Here is an 18,353-nt window from a genome sequence, read left to right as displayed (position 1 = left end):
TTTACAAATCCTGTGAGTTGTTTTAGCTATTCTCCAAACCTGCAGTGCTGTTATGTCTTTAAAAATTATACAATCATCAAAGTAATATTTAAAATTGGAAACAATTAATTCCTCCTCCCCTTAGTTTAAAGATAGATTACTTTGTTTTATTAGAACATAGTTTCTGTGTGGAATTTTTCTTTGAATTTTGGGTGGGGGTTGGGGATGTTCAAAGAGGATTCTTTGTTATTGAAATAGATTCAGCAAAGGAATGCAGAAACCAGTGAATGTAACCTAGGAAGGAAGGACATCAAAAATCTGGAGAGCATTTTAACTAAAAGGTTAGGGGGGATTTTTTTGTTTGTTTTCAAAGTTAATTTGCCTCCAACAACACAGTTTTAGTTTTGTTACAGCTACTGAGAATTGGTTTTGGATTTTTAGGTTCTAAAATGTCCCTGCAACATTAACCTATATGTTAAAATACTATGTTAACTGTGAAGGGTTTAGATTTTCTGTTTCTGAGATGAAGTGTTCCTGTTTTACTGCTGACAGGAGGCTGCAGTAAAGAGAGACTTCCTTTTCTTTTTATTACATTTACTGTATAGTACTTAAATTTGTTTATGGACTCGTGGTTTAAGTATTTGAATATTTCAATTAGACGGTGGGAGAAATACTTACATGCTGTGTACTATTTCTTTTTTGTTTCTATAACTTCATTTTTAGAATTTGCTTTAAATTCAGTATTGAAATTTGATAGGGAAAAATTGTCAAGGAAGCCTTTTTAAACTTCTGTTACCTTGTATTTATTTGCCTTGCAGCAAGCTATATATACTACAAGAGCTGTAGTTTGGGAGTGAAACATTTACTTGAAAATTATCAACTCTTTAATTACCTTTTGTTGGGTTTTTAAAATATTTTTTTATTTATTTTTTAAGATTTTTATTTATTTATTCATGAGAGACACAGAAAGAGAGAGGCAGAGACACAGACAGAGGGAGAAGCAGGCTCCATGCAGGGAGCGGGACGTGGGACTTGATCCGGGGTCCCCAGGATCAGGCCCTGGGCTGAAGGCAGTGCTAAACCACTGAGCCACCTGGGCTGCCCAATGTTTTATTTTTTATGTGAGAGAGAGAGAGCACACAGGCAGAAGGGGAGAGGGAGAAGCAGACTCCCTGCTGAGCAGGGAGTGCACCTGGGGCTGGATCCCAGGACCCCAGGATCATGACCTGAGCTGAATGTAGACGCTGAACTGCCTGAGCCACCCAGGCGCCCCTCTGTCATTACTCTTTGAAGAGAATAGTAACATTAAAGGACTGTGATCGGTACTAACATTATTAGAATTTATTCCTTACTGTATCAGGTGTCTCTTAGGGACATTTAATGTATTAACTTTGAATTGATTGGATTAGACAAAATTTAAAGCCTTCAGAGTTTCAATTGTTACAGATTATATGAGGTTTAGTGAAAATATTGAGCTCTCTTTTGCAAACCAGATAGGCTGTTGGAAGTGGCCTCTAAAGTCAACATTTAGTTTAGACTCCAGTCTACTCTTGATCCAAGAGTGAAAAGTTACCAGAAACAGTTTTAATTTCACATTTGGGGTCCTAAAGAATTCCCTTTAAAAAAAAATTAAGATATGTAAAACAATATTTGAGACTAATCATATTTTACTTCTTTTCAGACAGTAACAAAAGTACGATGAATAAAATTGCCTATATGCCCAAGGAGGTAGTTATTCACATAATTATAATGACCTTCGAAACAACTAGATATTTTTCGTCTGTCTTGACTTTGAATCAAAGGAGGAAGAATAATTCTTAAGAAGTATTGCTTGTTCCACTGAGTTAAGGGGAAATATATTTTCACCCAGTCTGGTGATGTAGTTCCCTGGACTTATGTTTCTGCCATTTCTCTAGCTTCTAAGCAGAGAGAATGACCATTATTTGGAGTGCAGTGCTTAGCTAGGAAAAATAGGCAATTGTCTCTTTGTGGACTTTATATCAATTTGGAGAATCGTTTTTTTTTTTTTTTTTTTTTTTCTAATTTTACAGGAAGCCTATGTTTAGTATTAAATCGGGTTTCTTAGCTAATAAGAATCAGGGAGGGTAGGCACACCCATTTCAGCACCACTGGTTTGGACAAGTTATGTAATGTTGAACCTCAGTTTGTTCTTTAGAATGAGGATAAAAATATAACTGCTGCTATTCAGCAACGTTTTCTTTTCTTTTTTTTTTTTTTTAAAGATTTTATTTATTTATTCATGATAGACACAGAGAGAGAGAGGCAGAGACACAGGCAGAGAGAGAAGCAGGCTCCATGCACCGGGAGCCTGTCGTGGGATTCGATCCCGGGTCTCCAGGATCGCGCCCTGGGTCAAAGGCAGGCGCTAAACCGCTGCGCCACCCAGGGATCCCTCAGCAACGTTTTCTAGCTCAAAATCCTTACTCCCAACCTACTGAGGCAGGGGTATTATTATCTTGTGTGAAGTACTGTAGGGTTAATGGCTTTCATGCATTATTCAACTAATTTTTATTGGGTGCCTACCCTGTGCTAGACAAAGAGTGGTGATGGATTGGACACAGTTCTTCCCCCCAAGGCACACCACAGTTTTGGCACATGGACTGACCAACAGGTGCTCTTCATGCAAGCAGTTGTTTGACTTTGAATGCATGTAGTATCAAACATCTCTTACACCGGCTCAGTTTTGCGCAAGACCCATTCCTGCTTGCATTCCTTCTCACTCTTGTGTTCACTATTTTGGCATGTTTATGGACCCTGACAGGACTATCAAAGATAAAAGAACTGTGCCCATTGCCAAAAAAACATTTTTCTTGTAAGTTAAAATAAAAGACTGTGCTCTGAAACAACACAAGTGTCTAAGGAGTACTGTGAAAGACATGAAAACTACCCTGGCTTCACACTTGTGAAAGTCCGCATGAAAAACACTGACTCTTTACAGATTTTTATTTTGAAGTACTAAATATAAGCCAAACCCTGCTGTACTTGCATACTTTGTATAATAGAATATTATTCTCTACATTTGAGGGTTACAGTATGGCCATTTATGCTGTTTAAATAGTAGTTGTCACTATGGGCCTTTGTCTTGAGGTCTGGAGCATGTCCTTAATTTTGGCTAGGTTCTAACATGCCTAAGCAGCAATTGGGAATTACTTTCCCTCATGAAGCTCAATGTTAAGGATTTAGATAGAGCATGGATATTCATTTATACCCCAGAATTCTCTCTGTATAAAGGCGTATAGATTGTCTTTAGGGCCATCTCTCATGACCTGGATAGAACTGGTTTAGTTTAACTTTTGAATTAAGCAGTGGACTCATTAGCACAAAGTAGCTCACACTTTTATGTCAGTGGGCTGAGAACTTGTTTTGAGCCTTATGCCTCTACAGAGCATTCACCCTTTTTTCCTTGGAATTTTTGATGCTCAAAAATTGTATGTAAGATATTTATATATATCTACTTCTTAGCTATTTATTCCATCTCTTAGACTATGTTGCAGCCTGTTTGTTTTTTGAGGAAGCTGGAATGAAAAACACAGCTAAACAATCCACACACGCATGCACACACACAGCCTTAAAATTCTGTTACTTTTGCTCTGCCTCAGATAGATATAAAGGGATCTGTAAATACTTGATTGGGGACATGTCAAAATTCAAACTCTTGACTGGCTAGGTTTGAAACATAGTTTACAGGGGATCCCTGGGTGGCTCAGTGGTTTAGCGCCTGCCTTTGGCCCAGGGCGCGATCCTGGAGTCCCAGGATCAAGTCCCACGTCGGGCTTCTGGCATGGAGCCTGCTTCTCCCTCCTCCTGTGTCTCTGCCTCTCTCTCTCTCTCTCTCTCTCTCTGTATCATAAGTAAATAAATCTTTTTTTTTTTTTTTTTTTAAAGAAAGAAACAGTTTACATAGAAACATTTGCCAAGTCTTGCCCACTGGCTGTTTTTCTATGGCCCATGAGCTTAGGATGGATTTTATATTTTTTGGTGGTTGGAAAAAATTTTTAAAAAGCATATTTCGGGGCAGCCCAGGTGGCTCAGTGGTTTAGCACCACCTTCAGCCCAGGGCCTGATCCTGGAGTCCCAGAATTGAGTCCCAAGTCCGGCTCCCTGCATGGAGCCTGCTTCCCCCTCAGCCTGTGTCTCTGCCTCTCTCTCTCTCTCTCAATCTGTATGTCTCTCATGAATAAATAAAATCTTAAAAAAAAGTATATTTTGGGGATCCCTGGGTGGCTTAGCAGTTTAGCGCCTGCCTTCCGCCCAGGGCGTGATCCTGGAGTCCTGGATCGAGTCTTGGATCGGGCTCCCTGCATGGAGCCTGCTTCTCCCTCTGCCTGTGTCTCTGCCTCTCTCTCTCTCTGTCTCTCATGAATAAAGAAATAAAATCTTAAAAAATAAATAAATAAAAAGCATATTTCATGACAATGAAAATTACATGAAATTCAGATTTCAATGTCCATAAATAAAGTTTTATTGGAACACAGCCAAGCTTATTTGCATATATTGTCTCCGGTAGTTTTTTGCTACAGTGGCATTATATCCTTGATCTCGTGCTGACATAAAGAACCCTTGATCTTTCTCTGTTGTTCCTTTAGTTATGCCTCTACCCTCCCCACAGCACAGTTAGATTGATCATACTGGGATAAAGTCAGGGCTGTGTCAATCTTGAAATAAGTGTGAAAAAAAGAAAAAATACTTTGAAGTTTGTATCCTTATGTGAAGTTGACTGGATGAATCATTGAGAAGTCACTTGTTAGAACCTCCATGTGCTGTCTTTCCTCCCTTTTCCTGATGAAACTGGATGACCAGGAGTAGGAGGAAGTGCAAAGAAAAGTAACCTTTACTTTCTGGTTATTAAGTAAGCGTTCTGATCTCATATCTTTCTAGATATAGTACATAATCATTTTTAAGTAGTAGGAATGTCCTTGACGTGGTTTCAGAACAGAAAACTCAGATCATGTGTTCCTGAATAATACATTACCATTGATTGAGCCCTTGTTATAGGTCAGGCACTGTATTACGAAGGCTCATGTTCTCAGAAGTGTTTGTTTTTTAACTCACAATTCAATAGGGAAGAAGAACCTAAAATTGGAAAAGGTGATCATCCTTATTAACCAGTTCCTGTCCTTTGATTCAAGTAAGTTAGTGCTCTGCGTTCGGTTGAGGTTGGAGTAGGTCATCGTAGGCTGTGCATTTCCTTGCACACTTGCTTTGTAGTTTGCTAATCATTTCTTTGCCTGTCTTTTGAATGAAAAACCAATGTTCGTATTTTAGTCTTAGAAATATAGTAGACAATTGGGATAAAACTGAAGCTTTGCCATTTTTGTCTATTATTTAATGGTTCAGTGAGAGCACATTTAATCTTCTAACAGTGAACACATCACACAATTAATAACATATTTCTCTCTCTCTGGTACACAGAGGTATCAGTTTGCCAGGGTTGCATTTTAAAAGGTAGTAAATAGGGATGCCTGGTTGGCTGTGGTTGAGCATCTGCCTTTGGCTGAGTTCATGATCCTGGATCGAGTCCCACATCGGGTTCCCTGCAGGGGAGCCTGCTTCTCCCTCTGCCTGTGTCTGCACCCCTCTCACGAATAAATAATAAAATCTTTAAAAATAAAATTAAAGGTAGTAAATAGTGCTTTCTTGTGGGTTTAAGAGTGTGATATAGACAAACATATGCACTAGAATATTATTCAGCCATGAAAAAGAAAGGAAATCTTGGCAACTGTGACAACATGGATAGACCTTGAGAGCATTATGCTGAGATAAGTCAGAGAAAGACAAATACTAGTATGATCTTATGTGTGGAACCAAAAAAAAAACTCAGCTTGTAAGAACTGAGTCGAATGATGGTTACCAGGGCCTAAGGTGTAGGGAATTAAAAAGATGTTGTTTTAAAGGGTACAAACTTGCAACTAGTAGATAAATAAGTGCTGGATATCTAATACCCAACATAGTAATTATACTTATAGTCAACACTACTGTACTAAACACTTCAAAGTTGCTGAGACTAGATCTTAACTATTCTTAACACAAAAAGGAAATGATAATTATGTGACATGGTAGAGATGTTAGCTAAAACTACTGTAGGAATAGTATTACAATGTATAAATGTATCAAACCAACAGGTTGGATTGGCTACCTCAAACTTACAGTGTCAGTTATATCTCAATTACACATGTTTTTAAGAGTAAAATCCACAAGTATTTATATTGTAATAATTGGTTTTATAGGCACACCCTTCCTCAGTCTTCTCATTTAACTTGTCCCTCTCCTATGCCCCTCTCTATTAATAAAGAGAGGATTCTCCAAGACCAAAGGCCTTGCCTTACTTCTTTTGCATCTCTAGCATCTACCATAGTACCTGGTGGGTCATCATTGTCCAGTACCTATTCCTCATTGAATGAGTGAAGAAATGAGAAACTTAAGTGGCAGTGGTACCTCTATACCTCTTTATATGTACCAAAATACCATGAACAAAAGATCATGGTCATTTTATGTTTAAGTAGTTTGGGAAAACTTCTTTTCTAAAGGGAAATATGTTTTTTTTGTCACCTAAAGTATTTCTATATAACTTTAGAGAGCATATGCTAAAATTAAAAATAGCAATGTTAATGCTTAAAAATTAGGTGTATGAAAGGAATAGTTAAAAGTAGTGAAAAGTCTTGAGATAAAGATGCCTTTTCTGTTTTTCTGTATAGGAAAGAGACATTTTGGAATGAACCTCAACTTTGGAATCAATTTGTGAATTTGTTGTCAATACACATAATACTTTCTAAGTGATTTACTATGACAATTAAATACCAAGATTTTAATCATTATAATTGCTTTCCTATTGGTTTAAAACACACAAAAACCTTAAAGTATCAATGATAAATCATTTATTAGAAAAATTGCAGTTGACTAAAAAACTTAACACATTACCTATATCATTTGGATAGATGCTATTAAAATGAAATGTATTATTTATTTTGTATATATTTATATATAAATGTGTATTTTTTAAATGACTAAGGTTTTTATTTTATTTTTTTAAAAGATTTTATTTATTTATTCATGAGAGAGACAGAGAGAGGCAGAGACACAGGCAGAGGGAGAAGCAGGCTCCATGCAGGGAGCCTGACATGGGACTCGATCCTGGGTTTCCAGGATCAGGCCCTGGGCTGAAGGTGGCGCTAAACCACTGAGCCACCTGGGCTGCCCTAAATGTGTATTTTGGACAAACAGGCATTTATTATGTATCTGTGAGACCCAGTGGCCATTCTGCGATTAAAACCAACTTTGGGGGATCCCTGGGTGGCGCAGCGGTTTGGCGCCTGCCTTTGGCCCAAGGCACGATCCTGGAGACCCGGGATTGAATCCCACGTCGGGCTCCCAGTGCATGGAGCCTGCTTCTCCCTCTGCCTATGTCTCTGCCTCTCTCTCTGTGTGTGTGTGACTATCATAAAAAAAAAAAAAAAAAAAAAAAAAAGAGTTAAAACCAACTTTGGACACAAATATTCTCCTATAGGATATGTACTTTTAGGGGCACCTGGGTAGCTCAATGGTTGAGCGTCTGCCTTCAGCTCATGCGTGATCCCAGGGTCCTGGGATTGAGTCCTACATCAGGGACCCTGTAGGGAGCCTGCTTCTCCCTCTGCCTGTGTCTTTGCCTCTCTCTCTCTCTCTCTGTTCCTCATGAATTAATAAAATCTTTTTTAAAAATCTACTTTTAGAAATAAATATGTTTTCGCATATACAACTCCTTTAAGTTTTTGTTTCTTTTAAGATTTTATTTATGTATGTATGTATGCATTTATTTATTTATTTACTTTGAGAGAGAGCTTGAGCAGGGGGAGGAGGAGATGGAGGTAATCTCCAGCAGATTCCACACTAAGTGCAGACAGAGTCCAATGCAAGGCTCTATCCCACTACCCAGAGATCATAACCTGAGCTGAAACCAAGAGTCAGACACTCAACCAACTGAGCCACCCAGGTGCCCCTCAAGCTTTTTCTTTTAAGATTTTATTTTTAAGTAACCTCTACACCCAGTATGGGGGGTCAACTTACAACCCCAAGACCAAGAGTCAGTGCTCTACTGACTGAGCCAGCCAGGCATCCCCCAACTTTTTAAGTCTTTTTAAAGGTTGTGTTAGTTTCATAGAGCTGCCGTAACAAAGTACCACGAACTGGGTGGCTTTAAACAGCACGTTTACTGTCTCACAGTTCTGAAGACTAGAAGTGAGAAATCACTGTGTCAGCAGGCCTGTATTTCCTCTGAAACGTGAAGGAGAGAATCTTTCCTTGCCTCTTCTAGCTTCTGGCATGTGCTGGCAATGGTTGTTTACTAGTTGGCTTGTAGATGTTCCACGCTCTGCCTCTTTTGTGACATGGCCTCCTTTCCATGTGTGCCGTTGTCTCATACGGTGTTCTACCCTATGGGTGTGTCTTATCTCTGTGGCTTCTCTCCTCTTTCTGTAAGTACACCAGTCATCTTAACTTGTATCTTAATTATATCTGCAAAGATTCTGTTTCCAAATAAGATCCTATTCATGGATACCAGGGGTTAGGACATCAACATATCTTTTTAGGTGACAAAATTCAACCCATAGCAGTGGTGTGATGTGTTCATACAGCAGTGTATAAAGATTAAAAATCATTCTGGTGTGCAGTTTTTTTTAAGAAACAGCTTTATTGAGGTTGAACTAATGAATCTCAGTGAAGCGCACAATTTTAATGTGCAGTTTGATCAATTTTGACGCCTATACACAGTGATATTCTCACCACAATCAAAATAATGAGCCTGCTCATCATCCACAGAGTTTCCTCATGCCTAATTATATAATCCTTCCCTGCATCCCTAAGGACTTTGCTCTGCCTTTTGTCACTCTAGATTACTTTGTATTTTTTAGACTTTCATATAAAGTAGAATCATACGGCAGCCCCAGTGGCGCAGCGGTTTAGTGCCACCTTCAGCCCGGGGTGTGATGCTGGAGACCCAGGATCGAGTCCCACGTCAGACTCCCTGCATGGAGCCTGCTTCTCCCTCTGCCTGTGTCTCTGCCTCTCTCTCTGAATAAATAAATTTTTAAAATCTTTAAAAAAAAATAAAAAATAAAATAGAATCATACAATAATGTTTTCTCTGTTTTAACTGGCTTTTTAACTCAGCATACTTAGTTTGAGATCCATTCATGTTGTTGCTTGTATCAGCAGCCCATTCCGTTGTATCCTTGAGTGATGTTCCATCTTACAGAAAGGTTATAATCTGTTTAGCCAGTTGCTTGTTGGTTGACATTTGAGTTGGTTCCAGTTTTTGGCTATGACAAATAAAGCTGCTGTGAACATTGTTGTACGAGTCCTTGCAAGGACATGTACTTTCTTTCTTTTTTTAATTTTTTAAAAAATTTTTATTTATTTATTCATGAGAGACACAGAGAGAGAGAGGCAGAGACATAGGCAGAAGGAGAAGCAGGCTCCCTGTGGGGAACCCGATGCAGGGACTCAATCCTGGGACTCCAGGATCACGCCCTGAGCCAAAAGGCAGATGCTCAACCACTGAGCCACCCAGGTGCCCCTAGGACATGTAGTTTCATTTCTCTTGGGTGGAATGACTGGTTGTTGGCTAGGTTATGTATATTAAGTTTTTTGAGAGATGTCTAGGGGTGCTTGGGTGGCTCAGTAGGTTAAGTGGCAGACCCTTGATTTCGGGTCAGGTCAAGATCTCAGTGTCCTCTGGCTCTATCTCAGCAGGGAGTCAGCCTCAGGACTGCCACTGATTTTTTTTAAGTATTGAAAAAGAAAAAAAAATTCTAAAATGCTTTCCAAAGAAATTGTACCATTTATAGTTCCACCAGCAGTGTCTGAGGGTTCCATTTGTCCGCATTCTCACCAACGCTTGGTTTGGTAAATTTCTTTTCAATTTTAACCATTCTGAGGGTGTGTTTTAGTGTTTTAATTGTGGTTTTAATTTGCATTTTCTTAATGACTCATATATTTGAGCATCAATTCATGTGCTTATTTGCAATCTATGTATTTTTGGGAAAATGTTGAATTTTTGCCCATCTTTTATTGGGATGTTTCTTAATAGAATTAAGCTTGAACAGTGTTTGTTGTATTCTACATAAGAGTCTTTCATCAGATAAATATTTTGCAAATGTTTCCTCCCAGTTTGTAGCTTGTCTTATTTTTGTAAGTAGCTTTTGAAAAGCAGAAGATACTTGATTTTCTTTTCTGTTTATAAAGTTTGTATTTTTTTGTGTCCTATTTAAAATTTTTCCCGAACCTACAGTAAGATTATCAATACACATGTCCCATATAACTATAAACTCATTAACTGTTTTTAAAAGTCACCTTGACCTTTCATACCATTTAGTGCTTTTCTGGCTGTGTGGTAAGTGCTTCATAGCCTCACTGAATCCTCACAATAATCCTGTGAGGTGCCACTGATTTCCCACTTTCCTCCAAGACAGGAAAGGACTCTCTGTAAAGGCACATGATTGGTAATTTGGGCAGTTGAGGTTTGAACCCAGGGCCATACCCATTTGTGTCCTATGTTCAGAGTATGAGCTCTTAACCACAAAACTTGGGCTTCACTTAGGTGTTTTTTTTTTTTTTTTTTTTTAAGATTTTATTTATTTGAGAGAGAGAGAGAACATGAGCAGGGGGGAGGGGCATAGAGAAAGGAAGAAGCAGACTCCCCGCTGAGCAGGGAGCCCAAAATGGGACTCATCCTAGTGGGACCCACGTCCTGGGATCATGACCTGAGCCAAAGGCTGATGCTTAACTGAATGAGCCACCCAGGTGTCCTTCACTTACGTTTTAGAGTAAGTTTTCTTATGTGGAAGTTTTGAATATACTTGATCATATCTTAAAAGTTAAAAATTTACCATTGAATGTATAAGTAAAGGTTAACCTCATGTGCTTGCCTGTAAATAATAAGATTGAAACAAAAAATGGAATTTTTCAGCCTCTTCTTCATAGATATTTGCCAGAAAAAATATCCAGGTTTAAAAAGCTAAAAGTATTACATTTATATGTCATAATGAGTATATTCCTTAAAATTGGACATTGCAAGAATATCCAAGTTTTATCTTTGTCTATAATATTGTCCTCCTGCCTCTGGCAAACAGAATGTGAAGGGAACCAGATGAGATAGGAAGCTGCAGTGAATCATTGCATGTAGAATGTTGACTTATGTTTGACAGTTACTGCTGCCAACTTTAGTTTTTAATTCTGATATGCAGAATTTGTTGGGATAAAACTGAAATTTCTACAGTGTTTTGGAAATTTTCAATAAGCCTTCCAGGTGGTGGAAAATATATTGTTTCATGTTTAAAACAACGGCGGGATCCCTGGGTGGCGCAGCGGTTTAGCGCCTGCCTTTGGCCCAGGGCGCGATCCTGGAGACCCGGGATCGAATCCCACGTTGGGCTCCCGGTGCATGGAGCCTGCTTCTCCCTCTGCCTGTGTCTCTGCCTCTCTCTCTCTCTCTCTCTGGGTGACTATCATAAATTAAATAAATAAATAAATAAATAAATAAATAAATAAATAAATAAATAAAACAATGGCAATAATCTTGGAAGTATCCGATGCAACTGATATACAGGTATTTTAAACAATGAGGTTTTATAAAAGTATAGCCAGTTTAGTGGTGCCTGGGTGGCTCAGTCAGTTCAGTCTGCCTTCGGCTCAGGTCATGAGCATGCTCTCTCTCTCTCAAAAAAATAAAATATTTTTATGAATGAATGGCCAGTTTAAAAGATAATAGTTTTCTTGGATCTAGAATCATTGTTTCATTTGTGGCACTCAACAAATACCTTTAAAACGGATTCAACTGGAAATAGTAGCTATTCAGCACCACTTGTAATTTTGGCTTTTCTCAATGTAATGTATTTTATTTAAAGGATATATTTCTAGGTTGTATGTTTCCCACATTAGTATGTAAAATATATTTGTCTAGACATTCTTGGTTCAGTCTACATTTATTAAGGTCTTACTATGTGCCACGGAAATGGGGATATGAAATTGACTAAAACATTCATTATTTGCTGATATGGAACCTTGTGTATGGTAGGAAAAACAGAATTACAGAGAGAAATAAAAAATATTCTATATCTAGAGGAATAGCTGTGATGCTACAGGATCAGCGTGCATTAGTTATCTATTACTGAATAGCAAATTACCCCCAAATTTAGGGGCAACCAGAGGTGGCACACTTCTTTGTAAAGGGCCAGATAATAAATGTTATGGGTTGTGCACACCATACGTTCCGTGTCCCAACTACTCAATTCTGCTGTTGTAGTGTGAACACAGCTGTAGAAAATACATAAGTGAATGAGCTGTGTGTGTGCCAATAAAATTATATTTCTGGAAGCAGTGAGCCACATTTAGCCTGTGGGTACTGATTTACTAACTATAGCTTTAAAATGATGAGCATTTGTTATCCCACAGTTTCTGTGAGTGAGGAATCCAGGTACATCTTAATTCAGTGGCTTTGGCTCAGGGTCTTGTGATACTGCCCTTGAGCTTTTGGTCAGGGCTGTAGTCTTTTCAAGGCTCAATGGGAGAGTGATCCAGGAGAGGGAGAGAGCTCAAGATGGCAGCCACAGTCTTTTTTATAACCAAATCTCAGAACTGACTTAACTGCTTTTACTGTAATACCTTCATGAGAAGCAAGTCAGTAAGTCCAGCCTACCCTGCAAATGAGGGCATTCTACAAAGCTGTGAAAATTGTTAAAGAAAAACAATATCCAGTGACACCTGTTAAACAACAATAAGGCAGACTATTCAGGATCAAGATAAGTGTAGGGACCACTGCAGTGGGGCTTCCCACAGGCAGAGTGAGATGGGGCTCAACTCCAAATACAGCGAGGAAAAGTAGAATTCGTAGCCCAGGAACAGAGTAGGGGTCAGTGGATAGAGAATTACTGAGAAGAAACATCACAGGTATGGGGGGATTCTGGCGAAACTGACCTGACATTCTCGCTGAAAGCTGTGGGGAGGTGGAGAGGATAGGGAACCTGAATAGTTGGAGAGGCTGAGCAGATAGCAAGGGTGGGAGGTTAGTTACTCTGACCTAACGGGGCTTTTGGTAAAACTGGAGTAAGCTCAGAAGTCAGGGTCCAGTAAGAACGAGCTTATAAGAGCCTGACTGGAGTTCATCAAGGAGAGAATCTTTGTTGGTTCCAGGAAGTGGGGTCTCCAGGGCCATCCTCGGGGCTGCCTGCCGGGAAGGGGTGGGCTGTGCCCCTTGACTGAGCCTGGGGAACCTGGAAGGAATTAAGTTAGGGCATCAGGACCAACCATGTACATCGCATAGAGAATAAGAGCACCAAGTCAGTCAGGTGGTTAAGTGTTGACATGTTGTCAAACCAGCCCTTGTTTCCCTTCATTCACAATCCATTTTTCCAACTCTCTAGACCATATCATCAGTGCCCTTGACTCTGTGAATGAAGAGAATGCCATGCCCACCTCTCCTGTGTACGCCTATCCTGCTGTAGCTTTCTTGACTTTACTTTCCGCCTACTACTTTATTTTTTTTTAAAGATTTATTTATTTATTCATGATAGACAGAGAGAGAGAGAGGCAGAGACACAGGAGGAGGGAGAATCAGGCTCCATGCCGGGAGCCCGAGGTGGGACTCGATCCTGGGTCTCCAGGCTGGTGCCCTGAGCCAAAGGCAGGCGCCAAACTGCTGAGCCACCCAGCGATCCCCTCCACCTACTACTTTATTGTGGGGCTTCAGTAAATGTTTGTTGAATGAAATCAAAGGGAACCCAGGAAAGAAAGTAGCTTGTAAAGCTTGTACGATCCTAGCACTATTAGGCATTTTCACATGTTCTCTTGTTTAATCCTGCCTTTGCCCAAGTAGCAAAAGGTGTGACTGGGACAGACCAGAATTCTCCAACCCCAAGTCCAGTGCTTCTCATCACCGTTCCCCTGCCCAGTGCCATGTGCTTCTCTGTCCTGTTGGACACAGTGTAGCTGAAATCACTGTCAGCTGTACATGCATCTCAGCTCCTTTGCTGAATTAAGATGTCTGAAGGCAAAGCTGTGCATTGATCATTTGTGAGGGATTTGCACTCCCCCCTGTTTTTTTTTCTCCCTCTACAGTGGTTTCTACATAATACTCTATAAAAGTTCACTGAGTTGCAGGAAGAAATTAAAATTATGGTAGCTTGTTGTCAATGTTGTGGTTCCTTGTATTCCCTGATGATAAGCTGGGCCAGCTGGCCCTTATGGTCACACATCACAGATCCAGAGCCAGGCCCTTAGGTTAAGTTTTCTCTCTTTGCAGCCTTTATCTGGTCATCCCTCTCATGCATCCATGAGTGGTGAGTCTGTTCACTGTACTTTAGTTCATTAGTATATATAACACTGTACACTGTTCATTAGTATCTGTCATAGGAGGGGGGGCCCACCTCCCAGTCCCAAGGCTCTCACATAAATTACGTGACTTTCCCTTTACTTACCTTTGAAAGTATAAACATTTATTTTTTTCTTTTTTTAAGATTTTATTTATTCATTAGAGACACAGAGAGAGAGAGAGGCAGAGACACAGGCAAAGGGAGAAGCAGGCTCTATGCAGGGAACCTGACATGGGACTCGATCCCGGGTCTCCAGGATCCCGCCCTGGGCTGAAGGCGGCGCTAAACTGCTGAGCCACCCGGGCTGCCCACCTTTGAAATTATGAGTAATGCTTCCTTCTTAAAGATTTCTCCTTTGTTCATGTCCCCAGTGCTGCCTTTTCTTAGTTTTCCTACTCGTTCCTGCTTCTCAATTTCTCATATGTTGTTGCTGCTGGTATTTCCAAAGCTCTGCAGTATTCATGGCATCAGATACCTTCTGTGAACAGGTGACTGTCAGATCCAGGCTGGAGTAATGTCTAACTCATTTAGTGACTAGCACAATTTAGACTAGTAGATGTTCAGTTAATATTTGTGAATGAATAAATGAATGAAATGAACTGTGGAAGCACTGGTTTAGATCATTTATTGAAGAAGTAGTGAAATCAGAATGAGTATTTGGGTTTTTCTTTCCAAACTAAATTTAAAGTCATTAGATGACATAGGTGGGGCTTTTAAAAACATGACTGTTTTAGAAGTTTTTTTAATGCTTCTTTGATTACATGTGCATAAGGCAATATAGATAGGCTTTTTAAATTTTTTGTTATTGAAGTATAATTGACAGGATCCCTGGGTGACGCAGCGGTTTAGCGCCTGCCTTTGGCCCAGGGCGCGATCCTGGAGACCTGGGATCGAATCCCACGTCGGACTCCCAGTGCATGGAGCCTGCTTCTCCCTCTGCCTATGTCTCTGCCTCTCTCTCTCTCTGTGTGACTATCATAAATAAATAAAAATTTAAAAAAAACTTTTTGAAGTATAATTGACATACAATATATTCTGAGTTTCAGGTATACAACATAGTGATTCAATAATCATATACATAACTAAATGCTCACCATGTAAATGTAGTTACCATCTGTTACAATACAATATGATTATAATATTATTGATTATATCCCCTATTCTATACTTTTCATCCCTGTGGTTTATTTTACCACTGAAAGTTTGTACCTTTTAATCCTCTTCAGCCTTTTTTGTCCATCCCCTCTTCCCCTCTAGCAACCATCATTTTGTTCTCAGTATTTATGTAGTCTATTTCTGTTTTTTATGTTATTTGTTTTTTAGATTCCACATATAAGTGAAATTATATGGTATTTGTCTTTTTGTCTGACTTCACTTAGCATAATACCCTAAAAGTCCATCCATGTTGTCACAAATAGCAAGATAAAGATATCCATTCATATGTTGTTTAAACTAGTGTTTTTGTTTTCTTTGACTAGATACTGAGAAGTGGAATTAGTGGGTCATATGGTACTTCTATTTTTAATTTTTTGAGGAACCTCCATACTATTACCTAAAATGACTGTGCCAGTTTACATTCCCACTAATAGGCACAAGTGCCTTTCTCCACACCCTCACCAACAAATTGTTATTTCTTGTTGTTTTGATAACAGCCATTCTGATTGGTGTAAAGTGATATCACATTGTGGTTTTGATTTGCAGTTTCCCTGATTAATGAGGTTGAGCATCTTTTCATGTGTTTGTTGGCCACCTGTTTGTCTTCTTTGGAAAAATGTCTGTTCGATACTGATAGGTTTTGTGGCCACCATAATCAACTCTGCAATTCAGCAGAAACTTACTACGGTCACCTTTCGACATCTTTATATTGCCATCTGCTATTAACAGCTACTTAAGGCATCGTTGAATGCTACTGAGATGAAATAGTATATTTTATTGTCAGAATTCTGATTCCTTAGGGGTATAATGGGAATGACAATATTATAGGGAAGAAATATGAGTATGCATGGGAATAGAAAGAAGCCACAGCTTACATGTGGGCTACTTATTTGTAATGTTTCAGCTATGTTTGAGGGAAAAAAAGAAGGATTTACAGGGTGGTTTCTAGGCAAATGCTTCTCTATGAATGAGCCTAGGATGGTCTTCTGAGCTTTATATAGAGAAATAGCAACTGAGATTGATCAACTCAATTACCAGTTAAAACTGATATATACCAGGGGATCCCCGGGTGGCCCAGCGGTTTGGCGCCTGCCTTTGGCCCAGGGTGTGATCCTGGAGTCCCGGGATCGAGTCCCACATTGGGCTTCCTGCATGGAGCCTGCTTCTCTCTCTGTCTCTCTCATGAATAAATAAATAAAATCTTAAAAAAAAAAACAAAAACTGGTATATACCAGTGAATTAGTTTTCACTCATAATAGAAGTGGTAAAATATCAGACCATTTCAGAAAACCAGTCCATGTATTTACAGCTTCCAGTTTTCATAGGAACAGAGCAAAAACAAAACCCCAAAAAATCCAAACCAAACAAAATAAGACAAACAAAAAAACAAGTATCTGAAAATCTGAGAAAAGGAATAGAAGGTCCAATCAGAAGCTTTTCAAAAAAATCATATTTTCCAGACAGGATTTCCCTGGGCACTGTGGTGTATAGAACAAAAGCAGTGATGCTCTGTGGAAGTGATGAGAAGGAAAGGGGTGGGATGGCTAGACCGGATTCTTTTCCTGAACCTTCCCCCAGCCCTGTGGCAGCTGCTGAAAGCTGGTGGAGGACAGCCTGCTTATACTTCTAACAGTCTGTAATTTTGAAATAGTGGAAATCAAGCATCTCTCTACTGAGCCTCCTTCAAAATTTACATTACATTGTAATATAATTTACATTATATCCCTGTAGGAAATAAGAGTTTAAATATGTATTGTTATATGCTGAAGAATTTATGGATCAAATGATACGTATGAAATTTACTTCAAAATACTTTATAGTTGAAGAATAGATAAAACAAAAATCGATCATGGTTTCTAACTTTTTGCGTTGACTTGGGTTTGATGGGATTCATCTTACTATTCCCACTAGTTTAATATGTATTTGAAATCTTCAATAAATGGGACGCCTGTGTGGCTCAGTGGTTGAGCATCTGCCTTCGGCTCAGGTTGTGATCCTGGGGTTCAGGGATTGAGTCCTGCATCAGGCTCCACAGAGGAAGCCTGCTTCTCCCTCTGCCTGTGTCTCTGCCTCTCTCTCTGTCTCTCATGAATGAATAAATAACATCTTTTTTTAAAAAACAAGTTTTCAATAATTATAATTGTTTGATTTATATTATGGTAAGTGACATAATTTTAACCTTTCCCTCCTCATATGTAACTATCACATTAAAATTCATCCCTTACTGGGCTTATCAGTGGTTGTGCCTTGTCCAACATCCATAACAACAGCCTGTCAGCTACTTGCCTGTCAGTGATATATAAACCCAACCAGGATTTCTGCATTTGTGGCTCCGACTTGAGATTTGGAGGTTGATGGGAGGAGGAGGGTGGAAAGGGATCTGAGCCACTTAATCTTAACTAGGATGTCTACCTATGGTCATTATTAAGCCTTTTACAATTTGTATGGAAAGATTAGACTTAACATCTCATTTACTGCTCTTACCTTCATGGTAGAGATGGATTTGTTTCATTTGTAGAATGAAACAAATAAGTTTATTTTGAAAATAACAGTTTGGCTAATGAAATGTGAGCCATCTAAGAAAGCTTTCCGAGTCCGGGTTAGTAGAGACTAGGTCCAATATCTGGTATCACCACTTAGTAATTGACTTTAAGAGCTTGAGTTTCTCCACTTGCCAACTGAATAATTAACAGATTTAGAGATACTCAAAGATTTATTGTATTTCATTTTGAATATCAAATAACTAGACACTTTTCATTTTTACTATTTGGGAAGACACATGTTTGCAAAGCAGAATGTTTGTTTCTCTTTCTTTGAAGAGAGAAACGTTCTACTTTGCTTCCTGAGTACCTGTTAG

At 39.2% G+C, this 18,353-nt stretch overlaps 1 protein-coding gene across 7 annotated transcripts in view; it reads left to right on the top strand.

Moving 5' to 3' along the window:
- Window positions 1–18,353, top strand: part of LIMS1 (LIM zinc finger domain containing 1) — a 146,464-nt gene that overhangs the window by 83,766 nt on the left and 44,345 nt on the right. The gene's annotated exons all lie outside the window — the stretch shown is intronic.

Source organism: Canis lupus, chromosome 11 (assembly GCF_048164855.1).
Source record: "Canis lupus baileyi chromosome 11, mCanLup2.hap1, whole genome shotgun sequence".
NCBI lineage: Eukaryota > Metazoa > Chordata > Mammalia > Carnivora > Canidae > Canis > Canis lupus.
The sequence above is the reverse complement of the archived record's forward strand: the minus strand, read 5'-3'. Positions and strand labels throughout refer to the sequence as shown.